The sequence below is a fragment of the Lemur catta genome, chromosome 17 (assembly GCF_020740605.2).
Source record: "Lemur catta isolate mLemCat1 chromosome 17, mLemCat1.pri, whole genome shotgun sequence".
Lineage (NCBI taxonomy): Eukaryota > Metazoa > Chordata > Mammalia > Primates > Lemuridae > Lemur > Lemur catta.
Genome location: NC_059144.1, coordinates 150,310 through 159,523, shown reverse-complemented (window position 1 = coordinate 159,523; position 9,214 = coordinate 150,310). Strand labels below are relative to the sequence as shown.

The 9,214-nt window shown below is 50.4% G+C and overlaps 1 long non-coding RNA gene across 3 annotated transcripts; it reads left to right on the top strand.

Annotated features, from left to right (window-relative positions):
• Nucleotides 1–1,903: 1,903 nt before the first annotated feature.
• LOC123622674 lies at nucleotides 1,904–8,732 on the top strand. Of its 3 annotated transcripts, none has more exons than XR_006729576.1 (5): nucleotides 1,904–2,034; nucleotides 4,271–4,404; nucleotides 5,494–5,566; nucleotides 6,181–6,318; nucleotides 8,237–8,732. It is a non-coding gene; the product is annotated as an uncharacterized LOC123622674 (long non-coding RNA). The 3 variants fall into 3 exon arrangements; XR_006729578.1 differs by lacking the exon at nucleotides 1,904–2,034 and adding an exon at nucleotides 3,222–3,269; XR_006729577.1 differs by lacking the exon at nucleotides 5,494–5,566 and having other exon boundaries at nucleotides 1,906–2,034.
• Nucleotides 8,733–9,214: the final 482 nt, after the last annotated feature.

Here is a 9,214-nt window from a genome sequence, read left to right as displayed (position 1 = left end):
TAATTCCCGCCCAGGAGTAACTGCTCTGGAAAGCTCTGGGCTGCCCCTGGCGGGCGAGGCGTGGGGGTGGGCTCTGCAGACAGGAAGGGGGGCTTCCTTCCCACCCTGAGGGGCCTTCCGACCCCACCACCTCTGCAGAGTGGTGCCCAATTCCTCATCAGGGCTGTGCCTGCCTGCAAGTCTCTGTCCAGGCCTCGGTTTCCCCTTCTGTTAAACGAGAGGCTTGGGGGAGGGAGAATGAGGAGTAACTGCCTGCTGGGTCTGGAAAGTTTCTTCTGGGGTGATGAAAATGTTCTGGAACCAGATAGTGGTGGTGGTTGCACAATTGTGAATGCACTAAATGTCACCAAATTGTTCACTTTGAAATAGTCATATGCTACATGGATTTCACCCCATAAAAAAAAAAGGCTTGGGACAGTGCAGTATATTTGAGGATCCCCACTTGGGACACCCACAGCCTCTCTGAGTCTCGGTTTCCCTGACTGTAACTTGGTAAAGAGACAGTGTGAGCCATGTTTTCTGGGCCCAGGAGATTATAAGGGGTCCTTGGGATTCCTGGGGATGGGGAGGAAGGCTGGTGGCCAGAAGGGAAGTGTTAAGGTTTAGGGTTTAGAGTTAGGGTTGGGTTGGTTTAGGGTTTGGGCAGGGTTAGGGTTAGAACTAGGGTTAGGGTTAGGGATTAGGGTGAGGGTGAGCATTAGGGTGCTCAATACATTTGCTGCTTGGTGGATGTCAGGTAAATATTGGTTAACCGAGTTATCTTCCCTCCGCTAGCTAGGGATTGTGGAGGTCCTGGAGGTCCTTGCTACTGTGTTTACGCTTTAACCAAAACTTTAGAAGAAATGCAGCGGCCCCAAGGGAATTGAGGAAAGCACCGTTCTGCTGGTCGTTCAGGGGCAAATTCAGAAGCTGAATATCTAAAAGTTGCCCCAAAGCTGTTCAACCCTATGTGCGGAGTTTTAAACCATCGCAGGGATGGGAAGGAGGCAAGACTACGAAGTGATGCACAGATCACAAGGGATTTGTGATGCCCCCGCACAAAGGCAGGCTAGGTAGGACGAGGATTACTGAACTTGAAGCCTGGCTCTCTGCCACTACCTGACCTGGAACGAGTCCCTTAAGTTTTGACTAAGTCCCCTGTCCCCTCCATCTGTGAAATACGGAGGATGTGGGCTCCATAATAATACCCAGGCGTTTAGGTTCTACCCTTTGCCAGGTGAGGCGTTTCCCACGTTCTCTCTTTCGATCCTTGGAAGAACAGCGGTCAATTTTACTCACCAACCCCATTTTACCCGGGACGTGCAGTTCAGTGTTTAAGGAGCACGCCCCAGGTCACACAGCCAGACGGCGGCGGAGCTACATTCCAATCCACGGGGTCCGAATCTGACAGCACAGTACCTGCCCTAACATTTCTCTCACCTACCCCGATGCCGCCACCTCCTCTTCTTCCCTAAACTGGCCTCCAGAGCGCCCTTTTGCTACTGGACATGCTCTGTCGCTCTGGAACAGTTCTCACTCGGCATCGGGAAATTTTTCACGCCACTCTGGGAGCCGAGCCCGCCCTGCCTGTGGCTCCTTCTCACTGGATTGGTCGAACTCCGGGAGGAGGAGAGTAGCGGGACGGGGAGCGAGGAGGCCCAGATTACCTCCCAACGCCCCAGCGCTCTGGGCGGGCGCGCTCTGAGAGTGCGTGCTTTCCTGGGAGAGAGCACGAGAGGCCCAGGGTCGCACATGGTGGGCGGGGACAGGAATCGGGAAAGTGGGGGGTATTCGCTGCCGTTGCCATGGCAGTGACGCTGGCATCCGGGAGCGACCCCGGGCCCTTGCTGGTAGCGCGCACGCACACAGAAACACGCACGCGCGCTCTTGGCCCCTCCCCACAGCCACGCTGGGGGGAAAGGTCAAACTCAAGGGCGGACCTGACCGGCGAGAGGGAGCCCCCGCCCCTGGCCGTGACGACTGCGGACCCGCCGAGCCCCGCTCCCGCCGCGGCCCGGGGTGCGGGCGGGCGGCCCCTCGGCGGGAGCCGGCCAGGTGAGCGCGGCTGGAGGAGAAGGTGTCCGGAGAGGAGAGGACGCTACGAGCTCAGTCCCCCGCGGGACCCCCTTCTGGGGGCGCCGACGGGCTCTGGGCGCGGCCTCTGGGGGGGTCGTGGGGGCCTCGGATGGGCCAGCGAGGGGGGCGCGGGTCAGGGCCCCGGGCGGGACCAGGGTGGACAGATCCGCCCCGGGAGGCGCCAGGGCCCGGTCTGTGCGCATGGCCAGGCCGGTGCTTGACGTTTGCTGCCTGTGGAAATTTCAGGACTAACCGATAAAAAAGTTACTCGGGAGACGGAGCCGCTTGACTGTCATGCGTTCTTCCCCGTGCATGCGGGAGATGGGTTGGTCTTGCATACACAGCACACACGAAACTGAATCTATGCCCAGTGGGCTTTAAAAGTAATAAAAACTCCAAAGCCCCCGAACAAGGTTAGACGAGTTTCAGGTGTCAGGCTTCGTGTTCCGTGGGAGAAAAATATAAAAGGACGCCCAAGTACTTGATGTGCCCAAGCAGTCAGGCTTTTGTAATCAGCTTCGGAGCGCATCACAGTGGTGTGTAGTTGTAAGGGCCAGGGTTAAGGAATCACGTTGACCCAGCGCCGCCGGGTTGGAGCCTCCCTGAGAGTCACCTAGAGAACTGTTTCCAGCCCACTGCTGTGCTGACTGTGAATGAGCAGTGCTGTCGCCGGCTTTTCCCTGTTATGTTTTCCACCGTCATAATGTACGCGGCTATGCTACCTGCTTACGGAATGTTAGAATGAATTATCCATAAACTCTCCACTTGGAAGTTATTAGGCAGGAGCTCTGGCATGTGTCTTTTTTCAATATTTGAAAGTTGTTTGGAGATTTCAAATATAATGGATTCAAAGTGATAGGGATGTTTTGAGTATAAATCATACCATGTGAGTAATGTGGGTTTTTTTTTTTGTTTTGTTTGAGACAGGGTTTCACTCTGTCACCTGGGCTAGAGTGCAATGGCCTCGTCATAGCTCACCACAGCCTCAAACTCCTGAGCTCAAACGATCCTCCTGCTGCAGCCTCCAGAGTGGCTGGGACTACAGACGCTATGCCCAGTTAATTTTTCTATTTTTAGTACAGAGGGGGTCTGGCTCTCGCTCAGGCTGGTCTCGAACTCCTGAGCTCCAGCAGTCCTCTCACCTCGGCCTCCCAGAGTGCTAGGATTACAGGCGTGAGCCACCGTGCCTGGCCTTGGTGATTATTTTCTATCAGGTATTTATCCATATTCATTTTAGCCTAATAATAATTTTGTTCAAATACATTCTCTACACTCTTAAGGCTGATTTCATTGATCCCAAGTGAATTTCTTTTCCTACAGGAAGGTAATTCCATGTTTTGCCAAAAGACTCAATGGAAAAATTCTACTTTATTCCACACAATTCTACCAGTCAGAAGTGATTTGGATATTATGTATATTACAATTCTGCTTGTCAGAATTCTGAAATGGAAATATTTCATATGTGCTAAATATTTGCCATTTCCCAGGGGCAGTGAGCTGTTTACGTACGTTCTGCTCTGTGCCCAGCAGTGCCGGGCTTCCTCCCCTGCTGGTGTCCAGGGCACAAGCCAGAGAAGCTCAGCTCCATCTCTCTGTGGGCTCAGGCAGCCACTCCTCCTGCTTAATAAATAACTGAATTCAGTAGGGTAGAATTAGGAAACCACCTTTTTCTTCGCATTAAAAAGGTAATGTAAAATTTTAAGGAATGTTTCCACAGCTAACTTAAAATGGTATTCTTTTGGACTTTTCTTTCTCAATTCTTGAAAACAGCTTCAGCGGGGCCTTTTGGGGATATTATTGAAGAGTGGTGTTTTCAGGTATTAGAAAGCCCAGTTCAGTCTAAAGCCAACTTTCCATCCTGCATACAACTTAAAGGTTTCCTGTAAGCTCTCCACCCTCAGCCCAGCTCAACCCTGCCCCTAAACCTTGAGTTTCAGCGGTGGGAATGATGGGCAATATTTGTTCTTTTACTCTCTTCTTTCTTCCCCTGTTTCACCCGCCAAACTCCTAGACTGTGGCTCTTGGTATATATCCATTTGGAGAATAAGATACTAGCTCCCCCTTCTGCCAAGCACCAGCACTCTCTGAGTGAGTCACCTGAAAGTCTTCCTCAGTTGGCTCTGGGGGGGTGAGACCATCCCTGTCTCATCTCTACCTATAAATTCACCTCTGTAGAACTTTCTTTCTAATGAATCTCTATTTTTCTCTTTCACAGGATGCTGGGGAGATGAGCAATGGATGATTTTGGCTTCCTCTGAATAACTCCTGAGAGGGCATGTGTAGTTCCTCTGTGGGAGGACATTGTCACCTGTGTCAACACCTTTGAGGCTTTAGCTAAACTTGTGGGAGGTAGGCAAATGTCTAACTATACATCCAGTTATGTTTGCATATGTTAAAAGTCATATTGAGAGAAGAAAAACAGGATTATAAGTGGAAGGAAGGGGAAAACAGAAAAGATTATTGAGAAAATGGAGGGATAGAAAAATCGGGGGAATTGGAGAGAGAAGGTAAGACCGCCAACCTGGATATTCTGAAATTGTTGCTAATTTCTTGGCTTGCATTAATTCACTCTCAGCTACGCTTGCCTGTGGATGATAAAGCATGATATTTTATTTGGAAAGAGTCTAATGTAATAAAATAAGAGATAACTTTAAAATGAAGAAAAGGCAATGAGGAACACTGCACTAAATAGCTAAAAGTTATTTTTTTAATTGTAGCAAACAGTGAAGTTGTTCTACCATCCATTTTCAGTTCCCTCGAGTGACAGCCATGGTGTTTAGAAGGGGAAACCTCATCTTCAGATCCAGAGGAGGGCTCTGGTTGCTCTAAACCACTTGGAATAATCCCATTTCCCTGTCATAGTGATTGATCCAGATGCAAGTCAATCAGGGAATGGCACTTTCCTAGTTACATAAATTGGATCAGGGTGTCCCAGTCAGAGTGAAGCTTGAGACCATATGGTTTTAGAACCACCGGTTCTAACAACGGGCCTTGGCCTTTGCTCTGCCGTTGGATGTGAAGGAGTAGCCAGCATGCGTGCTGCTGGCAGTCATTTTATGAGGCCAGCCTGACAACAAGCCATCATTTAGAGGCAGGCAACACTGCCTTTTACATCTTTTTGGCCAAAACTAGCCACATGATTATCTCTATCTTATGGAGAGTCTGAGGTAAATCATTTTTCAGCTGGGCAAATTGACCCTCCCAAGAAAATGAAGGTTCTATTCATAAGAAAGGTTCTACCAAATTGGCCTTTAGATGACCCCACAATGTAAGAAAAGCACGCCACCCTCATTTCTCTAGCATCATCTCTTGACACTTTTCCTGACAAATTCTATGCTGCCAAATGAACTTTAATTAATCCCCACTGCAAGCCAAACATCCACTCACATAACCCCCCTCACACGTAATTTCTTGCCCTATGTCTGTCTTTCTTCACAGGTTATAAACTCCATGGAAGTTCCCTAATAGTGTCCCATAACTGACCATTGTCTTGATACACACTGGGTTCATAGTAAGTCTTTCTTTACTTATGGATAGAAGCATGGGTAGATAGATGGGTAGAGAATGGGTGGGTGGGTGGGTGGGTGGCTAGATGGATATATGGGTAGATGGATGGTTCAGTTCATTTATGGAAGGTTAGATGAGTGGATAGATGAATGGATGGATGAACGAATGGGTGGACAAATGAATAGATGGACAAATAGATCAATGTTACCTATACTCTCTCATGCCTGTGTTTACCCAAATGCTGCTCCCTTTGCCTAAAATGCTCTTCTCCCACTCTCCACCCAGCTAACTCCTGTCCAACTTTTAATATTCAGCTGAGACATCGCCTCTTCCAAAAAGCTCTCCCTGATCATCCTCTCTGGACTAGGCGTCTTGCTTTTTGCTCCTGCAGAGCCTGGTGTATCTCTCTACAATTAGCTTTACTACTTTGCTGTGCTGGGCTGCAGGTCTGGCTCCCCTTGCCTTCAGACGCTCAGCTGTCCGAGAGCAGCACCTGACTCTGAGTCTGTGTGCCCTGCACTGACCCTGCTGTCAATCATGGAGTAGGAGCACAAGAAATTTTCAATGAACTTAGAATACAAATGAAAGTAATAAAGACCACATGTTCCTTGTTTCTAGGGAAAGATACGGCATGTGGAAGACACTGTGCATGAGGTGAATGAGGAGTTCTTCCAGCTCTCTTCTCCAGCCCTGGAGCTCCAGAAAGAGGAGGATGAGCCAGACCCACTGCCCCCAGGTGAAGGCAGCACATTTGTGGTAAGCCCAGCAGATGAGCATCTCAGCTCCTAAGGTGTCCAGGGGGGTGGGACCCATGGAGTCACGGCCCCTTCCACAGAGAGGTGTTGGGACTGCAATAGCCAGCTCTGACCAGAATGTCCGCCAGTCAAAGTCAGGTTCTGTTTTGTTGGTTTCATGAATGGAAAGCTTAGAGCTGGGGCTGGAGACAGGGAAGCCCACACCGTCAGATTAGGTTGAAACTCTCTAAATTAATTCACAGCCTGAAAATACTGAGGACGGGCATGGAAAAGGAGCACTAACAATGGCTGTTGCAGATGTAGCCTAATTAATAGTGCACACCTCTGGGACCAGGAGCTTTCTGCAAGATGCATCTTCCATCCAGGCTGTTCCCTGTCCTAGCTGCAGATGCATGAAAGGATGGAGAAGAAAGGAGGATGAAAGATAGAAGTGATCATGCCATTGTGTCTGCACTGAGCTCAATATAACTTTATTTGCTTAAAAATATAGAAAAAATAAAGCAAAAAAGTCAACTTTATTTGCTGAAGCCGGCAGCCAGTCTCTGGGTGTTAGTTCACCAGTTTGATTGTTTTCATACTGTATAAGATACTATTCAACCAGACTTGAAGTTTCTGGCACCTTTTATGTCATTTATCTCTAACTGTGTGTCCTGTCCCCACTTTGCTATCAGGTCATGTTTAATCCTCTGTTCTGGATCCCTGGACTTTCACACCGAAGCGCAGGGCCTCACTTTTCCCAGCCTTGTCCCTGCATGCTAAAATTAGCGAAGCACCCTGGGTGGCGGAGGGGCATGGGTAGGCACCTTCTCACATCCGCCTTCCCAGTGTGGGCGTCTGGGCTGGGATACCTTGAAATACCACAGAATCCCCTCTTCCCCTGCCAGGGAACACCCTCTGCCACGGTGACCCCAGGAGTCCGGGCCAAGGGGCAGGTTTTCTTCTCATTCTTACTCAGCAGGGAAAGTCAGGTTGGTCCCTCAATATGGAGAGTTTCAGGAGAACATCATGGGTATCTGGGTCTTGATGTCTGAAGATCTGGAATATCAACTCTTCTTGGTCAAACTGACCTCACAGTACAGAAATGATAAGAAAGGGCACCTGTGTCCACAAACAGCTGAGGGGACATTTCTCTTGTGAGCAGACAAGGCAGGGTGTGGCCCAAGGACTGGCCACGAGAGGCACAGATGCCCTTCCCAGTGAGGCTGCGGGAACTGTGTCTCTCACGGCCTTCCAGGGTCCCTGAGCCCCAGAGGTGGGTCCCCTCGGGAAACCCAAATGCAGATGCTGGCTTCCTGTCATCTCATCGCACCAATCATTCTTGCCCTGAGCTTTATCTGGACTTCCTCCACAGCGTTTGCTCTAAGCTGAGGGGTCAGTTCCTCTGTGAACCCGCCCTCCGTCCACCTCAGATGGGCAGCCGTGAAGGTAGCTCGACAGCAGAGGGACTAGGTAGCTGCAGCAGCCTGTCCTCAGCTGCACTGAGGGGCCAGAAGAGCATGACTCGGTGAGGGTAAAGTAACAGGTGATCATCCTTAAAAATACATTCTATACAAATATCCCTGGTTTTAAGGAAGGGAAAATTAGGATTAGATGAGGGATTATAAAATATGCTGAGATTTAATTATTCAATAATCGTTTTAAATTATTAAACATGACAATTGTATAACGATATATTTGGCCACTGTTGTGCATTACTGTGGTGACAGAAACTTGTGAACACTGTGTCATCATTAGTTAATCATGAGATCAGTCCCTGGAGGGAGCTCACTGGCATCTTCCCATGTTTGGGGTGGATGTTGGTGCCTAGAGAGTGTCTAAATGACAAAAGTCAGGGCCAAGACCACAGAGAGGGCTCAGGGTAGAGTGAGCTGAGAGCGTTCAGGGGTCACCTGTCCGTGTTGTGTGTCTGTCATTCCCAGGTGGCTCCCAGCATCTCCCCTTGTGAGTGGCAGGAAGATAAACTTCACCCACTGGAGACAAGTGGCCCAGACGGAGAGAAGCTGGGACCCTGGATCCTGAAGAGCCACCGGGCCCTGGAGCTGGAGGTGAGGAGAGTCCACCTGGCTCAGAGGATTGAAGACCTGGAGTGGGAGCTGTCCTTGCTCCTTCAGGCGGCCAACAGCAGTTCAAGCAGGAGGGAGCTGGCCCAGCCAACACAGCAGCCTAAGGGGCACTGAGTCACATCAGATGCTGCATGGTGGCCACCTCCAGGAGGTGCCTTCTCACCGAGAACATGAACGGGTTCCCCTGGTAGGAAGGAGTGGGCATCTGGGGCCCGGAGTGTGTGCTGGTTTTACGACGTGCTCCTACAGGGAAACACCTGGATTTCTTTCAGAGCCTGGACCTCAGCTTGTGCTCAATTCTGCCTTGAACTTTCTGGGGTGAGGGAAAATAAACTGACATGGGTTGACAAAATCAGGGTGTGCTCCTATCAGAGTCTGTGCCTCAGTTTTCTCACTCAGCTGTGGGCCGTGGCTTCCCCCAGAAAACTTCAGTTGGGGCCCCTGGCTTGAGGGGTGAGAAGTGCTTGGGCGGGGCCTGAGAACATACGTGCAGCCAGAGCACATCCACGCCCCATCTTCCATTGCACCTCACGGCTGAGTCTCCTGGGCCCCCAGTGTGGCTTGTAGGGAGTCCAAGTAGCCATGTCCCCTCCTGGCTCCAGCCAACCTCCTGGACACAGAGGAGGGTTCTGTCTGTGGCCTGGGCCTCGTGACCACATCAGATGTCCCAGTACCAAAGGAGACTCTCTGAGAAGAGCCAGAGCCACATCCAGTCGAACTGGAGTTCTCTGACCCTGGACATACACAACCCTGTTCTCCGAGCCTTGCTCCAGCAGTTCCCTCCTCAGAAGGTCCCTCCCGCTGTGCTGTGCCCAGGTGAGATGTGCTTCATCT